General features: G+C 43.7%; 1 long non-coding RNA gene across 1 annotated transcript; it reads right to left on the bottom strand.

Annotated features, from left to right (window-relative positions):
* Window positions 1-2,949: 2,949 nt before the first annotated feature.
* On the bottom strand, window positions 2,950-7,965 carry LOC140685097 (uncharacterized). Its single transcript, XR_012058302.1, has 2 exons — window positions 7,520-7,965; window positions 2,950-6,610 (listed from the first exon to the last, which is right to left on the bottom strand). It is a non-coding gene; the product is annotated as an uncharacterized lncRNA (long non-coding RNA).
* Between the last annotated feature and the right edge of the window lie 12,740 nt (window positions 7,966-20,705).

Raw genomic sequence — 20,705 nt, 5'->3', positions numbered from 1 at the left:
GCTTTCCACAGCTTAGGTTTGAAGAAAAGTTGACACATGAGCAATGTTTAGGTTCTAATCCTCCTCTATCCCATGCTGAGTCTCAGTGAGAGGAACATACCTCTGCATTTCTCTTCTCTTCTGGGTTTTATAGCTCTCCTCATTAATCTTGTGTTTTCCCTTGGGTGAGTCCAGCTCTGTTACCCTTTAGCCTCGAGGCTGGGACCCTGGAAAATATCTTCTGAATGTTCAACAAGTATTTGTCTCCCTCATCACAGCTCTTATTCCTCTCTTCCCTTAGGAAACATAACTCATTAAAGATCAAGAAGAGCTTAACTCAAATATAGGTTTTATTTATGGAATTTTCCTTTCCTCTGCCTCCCCATCTCTCCTTTGCTTTTCTCAGTGTATTTTATTTTCATCAGTTGCATTATCCTCTCAAAAACAACTTTCAAACTCTGTAGCTCCATCAATGTTAAAGGACCTATCCTGCTTTCACAGGAAGAGTAAAGATCCCAGGTTTATACTTCTTTATCATTTAACCAGTAAAAGCTACAATTTACAGGTTCTGAAATCTTTCAGGCTTTCCTTAATAAGGGGTACTTATCCTTGTCACAAAAAGGTAACCTTAGGATTATACAAGAATAAAACTTTCTTTTGTCTTTTCCTCCAGGTGTCCATATGTCTGCAACGGGGAATCTGGCCAGCTCACAGAAACTTCCTCTCCTCCAAGAATTGCATACTGAGGCAAATTCCCAGCTTATTAAAAAATAGTTGTGTTATTTTGCCATCTTGTTTGTTCTACAATTCCACTGTATTTTTCCCCTCTCTCTCTCCCCCTCTCTCCTATTCTTTTAATTATGCCGCTGGCTTTTGAAGGGGAAAAAAAAAAGGAAATGAAAAAGAAAAAAAGCCAAGAAATTTTTAAATATATCTTTATTTTGGGCTGTGTGTCATTTCCAAACTTCTGTACGAATTGATAGGAACATCCCAATATTCTGATGCTATTTGTCCAGTGAAGAGCTGTTTGCATGAAGAAGTACACAGAAGCTTCCAAAAAATCCCTAAAGATCTTAAAGTATGTTATAAAGCTTCTCTTCAGCTTCTGACAGAGCGCCTTAACTTCACTGCTGCTGAAGTCTTTTCCAAAGTAAATGAAATCAAAACTGGAATGGCTAAAACTTGAGTAATACTGTCCCAGAGCTTAATGTGGTCCAAACACTCAATTTCAAAGTTTAGCTTAGTTGTTTTATTTTTCCTGAATGATTCCTAAGACAACTTTTCAATTCAGCAGTGGATTTTCTTTGGTTGTTTGCTTTCTTTTTTTACACCATCTTATAACTTCCTAGATTTTGAAGGTAAAAGCCAGTTATGTTGAGATTCAGCAAACTGCTCCTTAAAAATAAAGGAAAATGTTTTGGTCTGTGGCTTCTTTTATGAAGACAAGAAACTGACCATAATAACACATGATATCTTTTTAGTTATACTTTATCCTTCATTACTTTTTGAAGGAAAGGATTGACAGAATTCCTTATATTGCTTCTTCTTTGAATGCTATAAAAGTATTTTAGAATTTTTTTCATTAATATCCACTATTGAAAAAATTGAAAAGACACACACAAAAAAAAAAAAAAAATTGAAAAGGCAGCACAGTGTTTGTTGGTGAATCACCCAAATGGCACCCAGACTCCAACACAACAGTGTTGCGTAGCTGCTTGCAACTTCACTTAATTGAATTTTGCAATGAGGTTTCACAATGCCACTTTGTAAGGCTTCCTTTGTGAGAATCCTGTTCCTTAGGATTTAAAAACCCCAGCTAGGCTTTGGGGAGGAGGCTCTCCAAAACCCCAGCCAGGCTTTGGGGAGGAGGCTCTAAAACCCCAGCTAGGCTTTGGAGAGTAGGCTCTAAAACCCCAGCCAGGCTTTGGAGAGAAGGCTCTCCAAAACCCCAGCTAGGCTTTGGAGAGGAGGCTCTAAAACCCCAGCTAGGCTTTGGAGAGGAGGCTCTAAAACCCCAGCTAGGCTTTGGAGAGGAGGCTCTCCAAAACCCCAGCTAGGCTTTGGGGAGGAGGCTCTAAAACCCCAGCTAGGCTTTGGGGAGGAGGCTCTAAAACCCCAGCTAGGCTTTGGAGAGGAGGCTCTAAAACCCCAGCCAGGCTTTGGGGAGGAGGCTCTAAATCCCCAGCCAGGCTTTGGGGAGGAGGCTCTCAGCTCTTCCTGCCCCGTGCGCAGCGATCGCGCAGCTCGTGGCGGGCGCGGATGGAGGGAGGGATTGCGACTCCCAGTCCTGACACATTTTTATCCTTTGACATCACACAGAGAACCGACAGCCCCGTTGGGTCACCCACAGCCCCTGGAGCCTCCTCAGCACTCGGTGCTCACGGTTTTAACGCGGCCTCTGCGCTTCTCCTGCCCTGCCACAGCAGAGCCGCGACGTCTCTGGCTCTCTGGCACAAAACGCGCTGTTTTGGTAAACTTTTCAACCCTCCTGCCGGGCTGGGATGCCTTAATGGCCTGAGTGGGTCCAGTGTAGGGCTGGGACTACAAGTGTTTATGGAAGGATGAAAAGCAAAAAATAAAAAACAAAAGGGTTTTATGGAGGAAGGTATGATGTCACCCAGACCGCAGCCTATTTCTGGAACTAAGCTGTGAAACCCATGATACATTTTGACACATAAATGTTGCCAAGGAAAACTGATAATATAATTGTTAATACGGTCACAGCCAACTGTTTTTCAGATAAGGAGTTAAACTCTTCTATGCAATACAGTATTTGTGGAACGTAGCACCTAGTCATTCCATGCTTTCATTGGCTCTGGGATTACTTATATCATATTTAAATAAAAGGACTAGATTATTTGGTACCGTAAGAACAATGCATTGCTTATGGTCTTGCAGCATTTATCTTAAGTCAATACAAAAGTTTTGAGTTCTAAAGCCTATGTCAAGGGCAGAGAAACAAGGGCCACATTCAGTGAACAGTGATTTGTTTATTTCTCAATGCACATTTAAGTATCTTATTTTGGGGACTCAGATATACTGAGATGATTCCGTTAAATGCAGCTTAATTTAAAAAAAATTGTGTCTGTCTAAGGAACCAAATCTGATAGAAAATATTAAAAGTTATTATGTGCAATTTGTTCTAGATAAGGCTAATGATCAAACAACTTCCTCATCTCTGCCACAGCACAATTTGCCCTGAGACAGAGGTCCATTTTTGCATCCTTCATATGAGCTTTGTTCCTGGGAGCTTGACAGGGCTCCACAATGTAATTATAGAGTGATTAGGAGTAAGTAATACCAGAAAAGAAGAGATACTTTTTAAGTGCAGATATGGAAGGGAAGGGGTAGGTTCAGATATGAAACACAGAGAGGCACTGCAGCCCAGAGACATGAAAACTGCTCAGAGGGGCTCAGGACACAGAGGCAACGAGTGACAGCCAGGACTCAAGGTGTGCAGGGAGCAAGTGGAGCACTGAAGGGTGAAGTCTGGGCATGAGAAACAAGTAGAACATCTCTGTCACCTGCAAAAATGCAGGCAGGTCAGAGTTTAAAAGGTATTTGGTGACCACTTAGGAGTTTCAGAGAACCAGAAGTCTTCCTGAGTCTTAGACTCTTATGTTCTCCTCAAAACTAATAATGTCCTTTGTTTCACTATTTACAGGCAGACACTTTTAAGTATAAGATTATAAAATGGTGTAATTATTTAAATCAATACTTTCTGCTCCCTAAATTCTGAAATTTCTGATTGCAATGAAATAAAATTATTTTTTTATCAGGGTTTGTAGTGGATCCCTGCAGCTCATTTGCAGACATGGCCAATTTACTCTCTTAGAGAAAGAAAAATAAGTCTCTGGTTGAGTGTTTCCTTCAAACACAGAATAACATCTCTTTACTGCTGACCCTCCCCCACCACCAGTGTGAGAATGGAGTGAGTGAATTTGGCCACGAACCTGCTGTGCTCCTGACTTTGATGGTGCCTGAAGGTCCATGAACAATTCAGTTGGGAGTGATTTGTGCTGGTGTTATTTCCATTTCCCCAAAATCAGCTTTCCTGCCATGATGTGATGCTGTGTTGTCCCTGGGGTGCAGGGTCATTGGAGGCTGGGTCTCTGTGTCCAGACCCTGTCTGGTGGTGCCTGTGCAGAGCTGCCTTGGCTGTGGTGTTTTCCCAGCTGCTTTCTTGGCTTCCAGCAGCAGCTCTCCGTGTCCAAGTGTCTGTAACACACGATCCCCCCGCGGTGGGAAGCGTGATGGTGTGATCAGTGAGCTCCATCAGATGGTGCTGAATGTAGTTAAGGAAAATAACATCAAAGAAAGGATCGCTTCTACCTCCTTGAGCCCAGTTCTTTCTGCCAGAAAGTCTCTTCCCAGGTGTCCCTTCATATTGTCCAGCAATGCCTGCAGGGCAGCTTGTCTTTGACTTCCCCTGCTTAATAGACCATATCACACCGTTTTACTAAACTAGCAGAAAAGTTTGGAGTCTGCTCTCCTCTGATTCCCTGCCTTGAGCCAGAGTTTCAAGTTGTTTTTCCAATGTACACTGATTTATATTTTCCTTCCTTAAGTAGCAATTTCCCAAAGAACGGGTCAGGGCTGAGTGGCAGCGTGGAACTGGTGGCCAGAAGAGGTTTTTATATATTATTCCTCCTTTCTGAAGACAGGACATGAATTCCAGAGGACTAAGGACTGCTGCCAGCTCAGCATCAGCTCAATCCTGACTTTCACTGCGTGTCATTTGCCCAAGAGCAGCAGAGTGCAGCCTTGCCTGCTGCAGCTTGGATTTCTGTGTAATTGCTTCCCATGTTACTGAATTTACAAGGTCAAATTACACACCCTGGCTTCAGAAGGGACCTTTCCATTGGCATGGTGCCAATCTGATGGCCCATGTGTCTCCCATTCAATAAGACCCAGAGGACAACTCATCCACCCATGTGCTTGGGCCTCCTGTCTCCTCTAGTTGGAGATTTCCTAGTCTAGGAGATTAATTGAGGTCTTGAAGTGTGGAGCCCATAGGAAATGCAAAGACTTGAGCAGAAGTTAGGCCAGATGAAGGCAGAACTTGTTAGAGGGAGCAGGGCATGGCCATTTGGAAAGATTTAGTTATATGTTCAGTGAGGAGGTTTAACTGGGGACAGCGCAGATAATCCTGCGATGTAGAAATGGAAAATTTGCATTTATACCCTGAACATCAACTGTTCCTGCCAGTTGTGGGAATTGTAACACTTGTGGGAAACAGGTGCTTGCTTGCTCCTGTGTTCACAGAACTCTCTTCCCCACAAACCCCTCAGTTTGCACAGAAAAAGCTGTTTGTACATAAAGAACTGTTACGCATGTTTCAGATTCTTAATGTCTATGAAGTTTCAATTACCCAGTAAAGGAGGAAAAAGAAAAAAAAAGAGTGTCATGAGTATCATGTGACCAATTCATTTAAGAAATTATATGGCCCCTCAACACTTGGGGATCTGTGTGTAGCTGGCCCTGCTATGCTTGTTTTCCTCTCGTTACTGACCTCTTGTACAGATGGGGACTGAGAAGTGAAAAGATGAAACACTGTGTGACAGCCAAGCAGGGAAACTGTGGCTGAGTCATGGAGAAACTCACATTTCCCAAGGATTAAGCACTGAAAGCCATCTGTAGGTGACAGAGGAACCAGGCAGGGAAAACCCCAGCCATCTGCAGAAAGTCAGAGATAAGGGAAACATCTTAAGGACTGGTGTAAAGGTAGAGTGAACCGGTCTCACTGTGTGATTAAATGATTCCCATGGTGTCACAAACAGAAAACATGTGGGCATTGCTGCCATTCCTCAGCTCTCAGCAGCCTGCTCTCCTCAGTACTTCTTGAGAGTCCCACCTCTCTCTGAGGCACTTGCAAAATCAGCAGGAATTATGGTTGGTCACATTTGCCTTGTGAATTACAACAGGTAATGGGTGCTGGGGAAAGAATTAAGAAGGCAAAGGTATAACAAAGCAATCCCAAATATCAGACTGGCATCTCCCCTTGCTCCCTCTCTCAAGATATCACATGGTCAGCGTGGCAGAGGGCACCATGGACTCAGCATCCACCACCACCAGGAGGGTGGGAGCTGCTGGCAGCAGCAGCTGTTTCCAGGGTGGGATTTGTCTTGGATGGATGGAGTGTCTGTCTTGGCAGGGTCTGATCTGTGGGACATGGCTCTCTACCACCCCCACATCTCCATCCTGCACCTGTGCCAAGAGCCAATTCCATCACTTATGTGTCCACAACCTAAAAACCAGGTGGGGGCCACAAGCAAGGAGGAGACAGAATGTGGGTGGGGTTGGAGGAAGATGGACAGCACTGGAGACCAGAATAGTGGTGCTGAACCCATTAGCAATAATAAACTAATTTTCTTTGCCCAAACCACCATTAGTAAAATGGTTACCACCAGGCAGTCCCAAAAGGAGTGATTTTTTTGGGACAACATGGTCAGGCCATGTGTGGATGTGGGACACTGAGGACCTGAGGCCTCTTCCCAGGTCTCACCCACAACCTGGACAGAAATTTCTTCTTCCATGTGTTGGGGCAGATTCCAGCACTTCATTTCAAAGGCAATGCCAGCTGAGAGCAGGTTTCTGTTCCACGTGTGGGGGTCATGCTGCTTTCTTGTGGCTGTGGATGGTGACGGAGAAAATAATTCGATAAGTCTGCAGAATGTTTTTATTGTCATGTCAACAAAATATTTTCTGCCTCCACAGACTGTGGAAGTACTTAGCATGCAGCATCCATCCAGTTTTGGAAAACACTTTAAAACCACCGACAGAATCTCACTATTCCTTTTTTTAGCTCCATAATGAAAAAGCAAACAAGAAATATGCTGATTCCCAAAATGAACTAATTTTTTTTTTCTGAAGCAATTTAATTTTTTAGCTTTGATCTGATACCAGAACCCAAAGGACTTACTTGCTATTTCTAAATAATGAGTCTAATGTTTATGCTCTGAGCCTGAACTTTTCTGGTTTTGGAAAAAATGTGACTTTACATAAAAGTCCTTTGATTAAGAGATTTGCAGTCAGAGGAGTTTTCGATACAATAATGAAAAGGCCTTTCAGATCTCTCACTCAAACACTGCTCAGCACGATATTACTCAAGAAGGGAAGAAGCCGACAGAACAATCACACTATTAGTCTTTGCTTTGCCAAGTGTTGTGTTAGTCATATTCCTACGGTAAAATCTCCCAAAAGTGCCTAAGAGAAGTCTTACACTGCATGGAGCAATGCATGCCTGCAAATGCACCCTGACCTGGGTGGTCTCTCGCCCTGGCTCTCTCCTTTGATTGTCATTTAGCCCTGTTTCATTGAGGCTTTAGGCGTTGATTGCTGTACAGAGGGAAAGTGTTTGGAGGAGAAACAGAGGCTATTTCCTCCTGCTACGGTCCAAATTCCCCTGCAGCGGGGATGCTGCCTACAGCAGGCTGCAGCAGACTCCTGCTCCCAGCAAGATCACGGCACAAAGCACAGCCCTTGCACAGTGAGATCCCATTCCCTGTCCCGTCAGGGCAGCTGGCTGCAGAGCACCCACCTCTCCTGGGTGCCAGGAGCACCCAGTCCCTGGGCTCATCCCAGCTCCTGCGAAGGTCACCCTGCTGTCCTGGTCCTGCTTCCCGAGACGTGGGATGGAAAGAGTGACTCTGGCACTTGCTAAGTAGGTTGAAGTTTGGAAGCCGAGTGCCTGTGTTATTTATGCAGAACTGACATGTCTCTTTGTCCTGAGCCATGTGGCCCAGATTCCAGCCCTTGTATCTACAAAACATTACTCATGTGCCCGCTCCTCCTGCAAGTCCTTGATTCCAACGGGATTACTCACATGTGCACGCATACCCAGGGCTCTGCAGAGCAGAGGCAAATCCTGCTGCCTTCAGCTGATTTACAGCACCACTCTGGAGGTGAAAATCTGACACAGGAGCAGCTCAACAGGAAAAGGAAAATCAACCTGATACCTCCTCTGTATTCTTCTTCCGTCTCCACTGTCACTGGGGCAGCCTGCAGGAGGGTCTGCTCCTCTCTACTGTCAGGGCACTGCTGAATACGAGGGGTTAAAATGAGAAAGCACTTTGGTTTTGTAGATTTATTGCTTTCCTTCTGCTATATTTATAAGGCTCATCATTAAGGTCAGCCATCCCCATCCCTGCAGCTGTCTACATTTTTTTTCTCTAGTTCTAGAGTTGTACTTTACTGAGGAAATTATAATTATTAAAACACACAAGGTCACGCTCTAGATGAACTTGGAAACAGTTCAAATATGTTTCAGGTTTGAAACTATGTAGCAGCTATGGCCAAGTGGTGAGTTCATAACAAAAGAATGGTTAATTTCACACTTCAGATAACATTTCCCCTGGAAAGCGGTAAAGCATATTGGGACAGGAATTATTAAAGGTCGAGAACACTGGAGACACATAATCAGTCATTAGTCCTGATAATTAGATATTCAAGATAGGCTCAGAGTGGGGGTAGAGTGTTTCTGCCTGAACGAGCCAGTGTGTGTTCTTACCCTTAAATCACTCTTTTAAAGTTTTTCATCTTCAGAAAGGCACCATGACTTTCTGGACTCGATGTGGGACATCTTGGGAGCTTCCCAACAAGTGGCTCTTCTTCACCTGCTGCAGGTCACAATTCTGTTATCTGCCAGCAGACAACACCATCGGGCCACCACTAGAATTAAAACTTACAAACCATATTCTGAAACAGCAGCAAAGAAAACATGCATGTGCCTCTCCCTCTCTCCCTGAGTTACCTCCCCCTGTGCATTGGGATGGTGGGAGGAAAGCAGTGGCAGATATTTGTGGCCTCCCCAGCTATCTACATCAAAGCTAGTCACTGTTCGTCCCTTGCAAACTGCAAAAGACATTTCCACACAACAGGTTTTGAAAGACCAAACCTTCTCTGTGCAGACAGCAGCCTGGGATGGCTCTCTGCTAGCCTGTGTGAGATTTGTGGCTAAACCAGGTTGATCTTGGTTGGTTTTCTTCCAAAACTGAGGCTGTGTCCATTACTCCCTACTCCCCTACTCCATTAACCTGCATTTCAGTGTTGAGGCTTATCAGCAGTGCTTCCAAAGAATCACTTAAAATAATGTTTCTGTTAAACAAAAAAAGAACACCCCAAATCCCCCAAACTATCTGTCTTCTGAACACTGGCATCAAAAAATCAGTGCTGGATGTTCCAAATCCTCCCTGAGCAGCTTTCCCCTGGAAACAGCAACAGCCCAGCCCAGGTTGCCCAGGCATCCTCAGCCATGCCTCCAGGTCTCCAGTATCACCTGCACCAGGGGAAAACACACAGTACAACCAACCTTGTGCAGCTGGAGTTGTGAAAATCTACTCAAGAAGAAAATCAGGAGGTGACTGGCTTTATGAGCACATCTCAGAGGTTGCTGCCACCCACGTGTCCTGCTGCCATGGCTGGGGGTGACACTGGCCTCTAGTCTGTGGCTTTGGGGAAATCAGTGACACCCCAGCTGCTGGAGTGGAGGGGAAAGGTAATGCTTTATGTGGGTTATTGCCCTAGCTGTGTCTTTTATTTTCTCAGCTGTGCACAGCTACGGACATGCCCACAGTCTGTCTTGGAATTGTGTCCCAGTATTGGCTGTTCAGTTGCATGGCAATGAGGTCAAGAGGCTGAGCTGTACCTCTGAATTTTCCTTCTTTTCCAGGTATCATATTTTATTTATAATTTAAAAAGAACTTGCTCATGTCTTTGTGGAAAAAAAAAAAAAAAGAAGAAATGGCATTGAGCATTCAACACTAGTTTCATTTTTCATCACCATTATCAAGGCTTGGATTTTAACTTTGGAATGTCCTTATCTAAAATGAAATCAAATAAGCACTTTGTGGCAGGGGTCCTACACTCTCTCCTCACTTCAGGGAGCTTGTGCAATGTGCAGCATTTCCCTCCCTGCTGCATGCTTGGATCAGCTCCCCAGAGCTGACACGTGCACACATCTACCCACAGGTAATGTCACCTGCACATAAGGCTGGTAACATGCATTATTCATGCTCCAAGGTTTAGACCTGAGCAGGTTCCCCAGCCCCTGACAGGGACAGGGACAGATGTGGCTGCTGTCAAACTTGTGGACAAATAGCCAGGCAAAGTGTAAAACATGGAAAACCCAAGGCATATTTTCGTGACCTTGGTGACCTGCAGGTGTGCTGAGCCCATCATGTGGCCACCCAGAGGAGCTGTGTGTTTGTGTGCCACAGTGTGGACAACTGTCCAGCTGGAGCTGGACAGCAGCCTTAGGCTTCCTAGAAAATGTGGATACAGACACCTGATCTTCTGCCAACCCTTTTGCAAACTTGCAGACTGAAAACTTGCAAACAAAAGTGAGCTGGTCCCTGCCTCTGCTTCCACCACATGGGGGATGGACAGAATGAGCCCAAACATTATGTCATCTGCTTTCTGTGGGGTGGGGAAAGCTCAGCTGAGTCCCACACTTGGATTTGGGAGGACTGGCAGCCCTCTGGATTCTCAGCAGCTTCCAGGGCTTCTTTTCATCCTGAACCTAATGTGTGACTGGCAGCAGAGTTCACGAGGATTTTCAAATGAGCTTAGAGAAGCTTGCTCATGAAAATCTGGATCATTGGCAAATAACCCACAATAGCTGATATTTTTCCATGTTATGGGGGAGAGTTCTTCCCAGTTATGTGTATTTTTTTAACTGCCATAAACGAACATTTTATTTTAATGCTAATTCCTCTGGAACCACGTGCAGTCTTTGGAAGGACACTTGTCTCCGTCTGAAAGACTCATGGCCTTTTCATGTGGGTCTCCTCTCTCTCAGTCCCCTGTATGAAGTCTGGCTCCTGGGTAACCTAAATGGGCTGCACAAGTGGAGCTGCCACAGGCTGGCAAAATGGAAGGGTGGAACCTCTAAAATGTAGGTTAATGACACAGTGAAAATTCATAATTGATGGACCTGACATACCAATTGAAGAAAAAATAAGAGCAAGAAGTGAGAGGGGGAAGAAGAGGCCGAAGGCAGGTCCCTTTCAGACGTGTTGCCATTGCTGTCCTGACCAGCTGGCTGCACCTACTGCCCATCTGAGCCACACCTCAGCACCTGCATGTTGTTGTCTGAGTAAATCCTGCTTCTTTTGTCTTCTACAAACATTGGGGCTATTATCATCAATGTTCCACCCCCATTCGTTGAAGAAGAATGTTCTGAAAATGAACTAAAGACCATAGACTTTAGAAATACCCAGAAGTCATCTCAGGTAGATCTATTGCTTTGCACAGAGATACTGCAAGGGTGATGCCCCCTTAAACCCATCTTAATCAGTACCATTTTACTGTAATTGCTGTAACAGTTTGTAAATAATGTTGAGAACCCCTCTAATGCTTTTTTTGGCCTTTTTTTGAACAGAGATTCGGCAACATGAAAACACTCTGAGAATTCGCCTCATTTCTGCAAATTGTTCCTACTGAGGCAAACAAACATTCAGAAAAAGCACCCTTCAGAACAGAATGTTTTGATTTTCCAATGAGAACAAATATCTTAACACTTGCCACCATCCTTAATGCCAGTTAAAAAAAAAATTAATGACATTTCTCAAACTTGAATGCAAATATAACGTTCTGTCCCAAACATGCTATTCTGTTGGTCTCAGTGCTAACTACAAATTTATTTGCTTTTCAGCTTGCTAAAATATGTAAATCTTTTGTTTTGTGGGTTGATCCATTAATATTGTTTTATGAACTTGTCAGAGGTGCTAACCAAGAAATCACAAGGAAACAAACAATGATCTTGTCTGGCCTTGCATGGAAAGCTGGAAAGAGCACAGATGAGTGAACTGAGTGGAAGTGTTGACTTCCACCACTCCAAATCCAGCCTGTAAGTGGGATGGGAACATGGCACCAGCTGGTCCAAAGAACAGCTTCAGCCACAGGCTGACTTAACAATGCTGCTGCAGCTTCCAGAATGCTCCAGATGTGACAGGGATTAGAATTCGCCCGTGTTATTTCAATATATCGATTTTCAGTTTGTGAAAGTTGCTCTGAATCTGCTGTGTCGTTTCATCTCAGCAACAAGCAGGATTGTGTCAGTACAGCAACACAACTGCTATAATCAGGGGAGTACCTACAATAACCTTGGGGCAGTCATCTCTCTTCCAAAGTCTGGGCTGGAGATTCAGCAATATTCTCTTCATTAGGAAAAGGTGGCTTTTCCTTGGGTTTCCCTGCGTGCCAGGAGCCAATGTGAAAGCCAAGACCTCACCCTGACTCACATACAGGTTGCTTTGTTAAACAATATCAAAGTTTCACTCCATTGCTTCTCCTTCCGGAAGCAATGAACCGGCTGCTCGAAGAGGAAAAGTTGTACAAACTTGTACTGACACACAACTTGCAGTGCAATTTGCAAAGCTTTCCTTCAAACCAAGGATTTCCCCCCTGACTTCACCAGGGTTCCTTTCATGTCCCTCCCCTGCACCATAGCCTTGGCAATTCCAAAGAATTCCTCACAACCATGGCAAGGAATTTTCAACATGATCAATTGGTGGCTCACAAGACTGGTTTTTTTTTTTTTTTTTGGGGGGGGGGGGGTTCCTTCTTTTCTTTTCTTTTCTTTTCTTTTCTTTTCTTTTCTTTTCTTTTCTTTTCTTTTCTTTTCTTTTCTTTTCTTTTCTTTTCTTTTCTTTTCTTTTCTTTTCTTTTCTTTTCTTTTCTTTTCTTTTCTTTTCTTTTCTTTTCTTTTCTTTTCTTTTCTTTTCTTTTCTTTTCTTTTCTTTTCTTTTCTTTTCTTTTCTTTTCTTTTCTTTTCTTTTTTTCTTTTCTTTTCTTTTCTCTTTCCTTTTCTTTCCTTTTCTTTCCTTTTCTTTCCTTTTCTTTCCTTTTTTCTCTTTTCCTTTTTATTTTTTGAAATCTCCCATTCCCAAACTGCTCTGCTGAAATGTGCATTTGTGTTTCTCAGTCACCTCTGGAGGATCCTTTAGAAGGCTGCAGACCCAAGGAAAAGGGGATAAATTGATGTATCTGGATAAAAACACAGATCTGAAGGAGAATGTTGCTTCCCTGCCTTCCCTTTATACAGCACTGCTCTCTTCAGAGAATACCCCAGCCCCTTTGCAGCTTAAATTAACAACTGTACCTTGAGCTGCACAAGTGATGTGGACACAAATCAGGTCTTGTGTACATTGCTGAGACTATGGCCCTCTATTAATTGAAATCAAACAATTACAAAAAACAGTGCAAAGGAAAGGACACTCTAAGCCTTCTATTTTGATCAGGGCTGAAAATATCATTAGTCTGTAAAAGGCTGGGCTACTGTCTGTTTTCAGAAGACTACCAGGGTTTCCAGCTGAGCAGGCAAAATGTTGGTCAAGTGGCAAGGATGATACACCCCCCTGGCTTCTTTAATTATTTCCTAATTTTACATTTGCTGGAAGATCAAGAGAGAAGCACGGCGAAGAGAAAAAGTCCAATGTAAGCTGACACAACTCTACCATTTCTCTATGGTCAATTTTCATCAGACAAAATGAGTCTATTTAACTCATTGAAGAGGTGCTGCTTTACATGTGGGACCAATTCAGAATCCAAGACAGGGAGCTGCTTGCTTGCTGTGAGAAAATAAAGCTCCATTTAAGTTAATGGAGTTACACTAATTTACCTCCATGGGGATTTGCTCCTGCTCTCAGAAGTATCAGCTCACAGCAGCTAATGGGTGCTTTGGCATGGATTTAGGAAAGCCTGGGTATTGTCCCGGTCAGTAGGTGGTGATATTAAAAATAAAACCAGGATAACATTGAACAGAGAAGCCATGATTTTAATATTATTTAAGACATGCCCTCTACAAGACAATTAGTCTATTAAAAATATATTAGGACTGGATATTCCAGGTACAGTCTGTGTTGTGTCAGCTTGATGACTTCTAAGTGGGTTATGCACTTCATGACTTGTCAATCCATAGTCATTCTGCTGTTATAAACCTCTAAAATTGATCCAGTTAACTTTATCATTATCTAAAGAAAGAACTTGAGTAGCTGAACAAAGTGCTCTGAACTCCATGGCTCCATCCATCACCTCATCCTAAGGACCTTGCTCTCTCTGGCTTTCTTGGAACTGGCTGTTGTTCAGAGAGAGATTAAGCAGCATCTTCAAAAGCAAGATAAAAAGCAGAACTATAGGCTGTGCTTGGCTTTGCTCAGCAGCTTCCACCTCCCTTTGAAGGAAGGAGGAAAGGCTGGAGAATCTGGGTTCTGCAGCTGAGCAGGGCAAGGGGTAGAAGAAATCTCAGCATTGCAGAGGGTAGCGTGTGCTGGCGTGCACTCAGTTACAACTGTGTTAAAAAGTGGATGTTTTTAGGGGAAACATGGGAATCAGGTTTATCTGCTCATTGCCCCTGGTTGGGTTTCACAGCCATGTCCTTGTCCCTGCAGGAATGGACTGACAAAGGGAATAACCAACAAAAGGAATAACAAAGGGGCACCGTGTGCTCCTGGTGTCAGCCTGACCCTCCTTTGCTCTTAATCACTGTGTTAACTGAACATATTTACTGCAAGGAAGTTCTAATGCACCTAAACACTTCCTGCTGCCTGAAATACTTTCTGTCAAATACAATGGAGACAAGTGTAAAACTAAGAGAAATGCCTGAAGAAATCAGGAATTTCTAATGGCCAGTCAGATAAGGTGTTCAGTAAGGGCTTGCATACTGGGAAGGGATGTAACAATAATACTGGATATTGCTTAACACGGTTTGATGTGTGAAAAGGGAAATCTTTCCTAAAGGGTCACTTCTGTCTACTGAAGGAACAGCAGTAACATTTGTAAAGTGAGCTGAGAGAACAGCTAATGATGCATATTCACCAGTAAAGCATATATGATGGACCTGATTTTAAATGGCACTCAATTAAAAGGTGCTGCTGAGGACAGCCCCAGATGTGGGCAGCATGAGATGTGTGATCCTCATCATCTTTCCCTCAGGATGCAGGAAGTTGGTGCCCTGGTGGGTGCTGGACAGACTGTACAGCAAATATTCCAGGCATTTACAGGCTCTGCTGCTCCTACAAGCATCAGTTCAGAGCATAGCACATTTCAATGCATTAAAAAAAACCAAAAAATGAGTAGGCACAGAAGGCACAGGCACAGAAGCTTGACTGTAATTTGCTCCTTGCTCTCAAATTTTGGGGTTTGAATTTTGCCCAGCCCTCCCTGAGAAAGGGTGAGGCAGGCCCTGCTGTGTCTGCCTGCTAAGGCACTCTGTCTGTGAACTGGGTTGCAGATACTGACTGGTGTTCTCTTTGATTTATATGGGCTCCTACAGTAAAGATTAGTGTGTCTAAGGAGAAAATTAGGATAAGGTGTGTATCTTCCTCGAATGTGCTGTTCAGTTAGCTAAATGACAAACACACCTTCAGACACCCGTTAAATTGTGATATAAGTCAATAGCCCACTAAATTGCCTTACTGATTTCTTCTGCTGTTTGAACACCTTCCACTTAGGCTCTTCAGGAAATTAACAGCCTTTGGGAAATACAGAATTCAGTTAAAAGCACCAACACCAGACCAAGGGCACACAGAAAAGATGTGCCTGAGGGATGTGTTCTGTCCTAAGCAAGGACAAAAGACTCCAAAGTCCTGCAGCAAAGGATGTCTCCAGGGATGTCCAACTCCACTAATATCTTGCCTCTCCTCATCCTAAAACAACTATGAAATCCTGGTTTCAGTTTCAGCTACTACATATTATTTTCACGTGTGATAATTGTTAACCAGGTTACATGAGGCAGTTTCAGTGTGAGATCCCAGAACTGCTTCTTTCTGGTCCTTTCTAAGTGATTTATGCTAATTGTTTAGGAAAAACAGTATAAAAATACTGATCCCTTGAGAGGTTGGGCTTTGTGGCAGTCTCAGGCAGAGTACAAATAAAAAGTTGTGTATGGCTTAGCAGTGGACATGCACTCTTATGCAATCCAAGCATCCAGGAGCAGAGTATTTTACTCTTTCAGTTTAGGGCATGTGTCCAGGAATTACATGTGAAATTAAATCCACTGGAGTAACTGATGTGCTGTTTTTGTTGGACTCGCAGGGAAAGATTTCATCCAAGATTTCTCCTCAGACACAGAGATCAATTTTACTGATGGCTCCCTTGCAATCCTGCTCCATCAAACAGCTGAGCTGCAAACAGCTTTGCTCCTGAAGCAGAGCCGTGGGATGGCCTGAGCTGCACACACCAGTGGCACAGCTACTGCAGGGAAGGCTGGATGTCAGCCCTGCATGCTTGGAGTAAGAGCCCTGCTGAGGCAAAAAGGCAAAGAACCACTTGTTTCAGTGATGCTATTGCAATTTCCAGTGGCTGTTCGACTCCTCCAGGGCTGCCATGGGGCAGAGCATGGGATGTGGAAGAGAAGTGCGGGATGGTCACAGATGATGCAGTTTGGGTTGGTGGTTCCCAGCAAAGGCAGGAGTGGTGTTAGCACTGACAAATCATCCTGCACCATCTGGTAACTGGTCCTGGGTTTTGTTCAAGGGCCATTTTTAAAAGCCTGGCTTAGGTGACATCTGACTTCACCCAAGCAGCTTGGTTACCTCCAGAAGGTGTGAAAACTGTACTCTGCTAGCCAGGGTGGATGTGATCACCACTGAAGTCTGGGCAGCTGCTAGGCGGTGCCAAGTGACGTGCACTGGACCTTCCCTGGCAATGTGAAGGGGTCACCATGGGATTAAAGCACTTTTATGGGGCTTTTCCTGCTCAATCTGTACCTGTCTGCCTGCACATACCTCAAGGAGTGCCTGGGACACATAAATAATCTGCTTCCTGGCAGGTCATCTGAGATGGTGGAGGATGGTATGTTTTTATATCATTCCTTCCAGTGCTGGAGATATGAGCTGACCTAATAATTGGAGATAAGCAACATCAGGTCTGGTCAGTATGGAGAGGAGAGACCTCCAAGAAAAACACAGGTGCTGCAGGAAATGCCACTGCTGATCCAGAGCTGCAGACAACACTGCATGGGGCTCCTGGAGCATGGCTGAAACAGCAGCAAATCCCCTGGGAGAGCCATAAATCCCTGGGGCTTCTCATGGGAATGGAGTGTTAACTCTTGTGTGTGCTGTCATGTTGAAATTCTGCACGGGAGAGAGCTCCTGCTCTGTGCTCCTTCTCATGCACCAACCAACACATCAGTGTGACCATGACCAACATTTTAAGGGCTTTCACCATCACTGCAGAGTGCTTTTAAGGGGCACATGGCTATCAGACAAACCACAATGTGCATATTTATTTGCCTACCTAAAATACAACCTCTATCCTGTTGTCCCTTGTGGCTAAAAAGAAGCACACTGTGCCTGGTACAAACCAGCCAAACCTGCTGCACCCTGGAGATGGGTGAACATCAGCCCTGAATTTGTATTTCTGCAGAATGAATGATGACAGCAGTTTATTATTATCTCTAGAAATGATGTTGCAATATTGGTCAGTCACCACTAGCAACTGAAGTCGTAATGAAGTCATACTTAACTCCAAAGTGCTGCTTTTTAATTCTGTTTGGTGGTTGGGTTTTTTTATTATTATTTATTTTGTTTTGTGAGGATTTTTTTTTTCCTGTTTTTTTTTCTTCTGCTGGCAACTAATCTGGTATATAAATATCTGACCTTACTGGAACATTTGGGCAACTTATGTGTTATGAAGTTTCCTTCATTTGCTAAAGAAATGAATGTTGCAATTTTCCTGATTCTGAGAATACATCCTTCTGTGAATTAACATTTCACAGAAGCTGCACTTATGTGTTTTGGAGGAGGAAAAAACAGGAGAGAAAAAAAGAAGTGAAGAAGACATTAAAAAAAATCTCATAAATTGTCTGTAGTCCTCACCAGACATGTGAGTGAGAAGTGCACTCACATAGTTTTGAATAAGGGAGCTGTGACAGTTGATTCCTCCATGCATAAAAAAAAAATAAAGCTATATTATGCCACAAGGTAGACTGAACAACAGCCCAGTTTATAGTTTAAATGTCTTGGGAGCTTCCAGAAAAATCTTTTGCATCAAACCTTTACTACTATTGCCACCATGTGGTGAAATTTGACAAACTGCACCATTAGCTGCCACAAAATGTGTCTGTTCATTATGATTTATTCCATATCGACTGTATTTGGAGAGATTTAGGGGCCACTATATTTTCAATAATGACAGGAGTTAAAGTCTTTGCCTTGCCTTCTCAGACAAATGATGCAGAAAGTTCTGCCACGTTTCGAGGCACAGCTTCTGTAGTGAAGTTCCCAAAATGAGTTGGGATTTTCAGTTGGACCCTCCTCATGAGTGACAACTTTTGTGCTGCTTGGATGAAAAGGGTCTGGGTGAGAGGTGACCTGACAGGACCTAAATGCAGGGCAGCTCTGGCAGCTGCCTTTGGAGCTCTAATTTGTTTCCCCTAAAATATGTCTAATAGAGATTTTTCAGAAAGAAGACTGGTCAGATGCCTTATTACTGATGGAAAAATCTTTTTTTTTTAAGGTCACAAAGCCTGTATTTTGGTTATGTCAGCAGTGTGACCAATATTTTAACCACTGCATTAGGGAATCCTGCTACCATGGATGTTCCAGCTGGACTATCATGTCTGTTTCCCCCCAGGTCTTGTTCCTTCACTGCTATTAAACATATTTTAGCAGAGTAAACATTTACTAAGCATTTGATCCATACCTACAATGCCATTTTTCTTTCCATTTAATCCTGCCCTCTGCCCTGACCTTTGTTTTTTCTTAGTCATGGAGCCAGCCTGGTTTCAAACATCTAAACCATAGTACCAGTTTTGCCTTTGTCCCTTTGTGTGGCTGAGGGCCTGTCCTGGTGGCAAGGACAAGAGCAGGGATTGTGGCCATGCCATTCTTTTGCTGTGGGTTAGGTCTGAGAACACAACAATCATTCAGCGTGTCCAACGCCCCATCCCAACAGGTGGTCTAAGGCATCTACTGCTTGTCTCATTCACAAGGCAGATTTATTGAAGCCTGTTTCCAATTCAGGCTGTTTAATGGTTCCTTTTTTTTTTTTTTTTCTGTGTGTGTGTGTGAGCTGAGTTCACCCAGTGTAGTGGCTGCAGTCTCTGCATCCCTGTGCCAGTGCAGTTACAGAAATGAGCACTCATGGCACTGCATTCAGCTGCCCTGACTGAGACAGCTCCAGCAGCAGCCCCAAGTCATGCTCGGGAGTGTCTGGGCTGGGTCTTGCATGGCAGTGAGGGATGCAAAGTGTGGGAATCCAGAGCTTCCCTCTGGCTGCCCTGGTAGGTCTGGGACCCTGGCAGGGGTCAGGAACCCCCCTGGACAGAGCCCCCAGAGACACTGGCTGTGATCTCTGTCCATGGAAAAGAGTTTTCAATCTTACAGGATGAATGACAAGCTCTGAGTGTTTGATATAAATAATAATTAAGTGTGACATGGGTGCAAAAGTAAAATTTTAGGATTCTAGATTAGGGGTCCAAAAGGGGACAAGCTGGAGGAAATTGGGTGTGCCTTGTCCTTTTTCTCCTTCTTCATGCCCTCCATGTTTCACTGTGGTGTTGGCATTTTTCTGTTGGTTCAGGCTGGGGACACACTGTTCAACGTAGGTGACAGATATTGGCACGTTATTGTAAATCCAGCACAGGTAGTTTGTGGTATTTAATGTTTGTAACATCCCACTGAGGGCAGAGCCCCACACGCTGCCCTGCAGGACAGAGCTGCGGCAGGGCAGCAGAACATGTTAGAGATAAACAGAATAAACAACCTTGAAACAGCACAGACCAATTATGGCTTCTGCTTTGGCAGCGGGGCTGACAGACAGAGACTTTCTACAATCTCAGGATCATTTAAATATCACAGATTCTGACAGCAAGGGGCAATCAATCTACAGGTAGACACCACAGAGGTGCAAATATCACCCTATATATCTATATATGCCATGTGTGTCTATGAATTTACATGTTCACTTCTCCTTCTCCTCCCCTCCTTGCTGAGGGATGTCACTGGAAATCTTGACTGCTTCAACTTTGGCTTAACTCAGACGAGACCAGGTCAGACTGAAGCTGCCTGTGCCCCTCCTGAACACAGAGCTCCTCCAGCATCAGCCAAGGATGGCTCCTGCCCACCGTGGAACATCCTGGCCCCTCTCACAGCTCCTCTGGCTGCTCCCCACCCTCATCAAGGATGTGGGAGAGCACCCCTGGCTGTTCTAAGTTCTAGTTCTAAGGTTAAACTGGGAAAAAAAAACACCAAAAAAAACCCAAAACCCATGCAAATCTGTGAGAAAAAATTGGTTGAAATGAAAGAGGCTTGAGGAAGTTTTTGAATGAAATGAAGACCCACACCCTCTTGCCCCCAGTTTTTCATTGTGGTTCCAAGCATGGTTTTGTTTGATTGAAAACTCAGTGTTGTATTTAATTTCCAAGCTATTTATCTTTCTTGACGATTGTGAAGGGATTTTTATGAAAAGAAAGCCAGTGTTTGCAAAACAATTCAAAGAGTTGAACTTTGGGAAGCATCAGAATATGAACTGTGAGGTTTTTTTTCAGAATAAGACATGTCCTATAAGGACCACTGAAAAAAATCTATTTTGAAATTAATGAAAATTATCCCTTTGCCTTTATTCTTAGGTTTATTTTTTAATTTTTTTATGACTGGAAAGATTTCAGAACAAGTTTCCTCTTGTATATTGTTTTTCACTCATTCAGAAAATAGTGTTTAAAAAATGTCCAGATTGGATTTGTCTAAACCCTCCCATCCCTTTAAAAGGCAGACATCTGTGCT

This window comes from Taeniopygia guttata, chromosome 14 (genome assembly GCF_048771995.1).
Source record: "Taeniopygia guttata chromosome 14, bTaeGut7.mat, whole genome shotgun sequence".
NCBI lineage: Eukaryota > Metazoa > Chordata > Aves > Passeriformes > Estrildidae > Taeniopygia > Taeniopygia guttata.
Note: the sequence above shows the minus strand (reverse complement) of the source record. Positions and strands in the feature narration are given on the sequence as shown.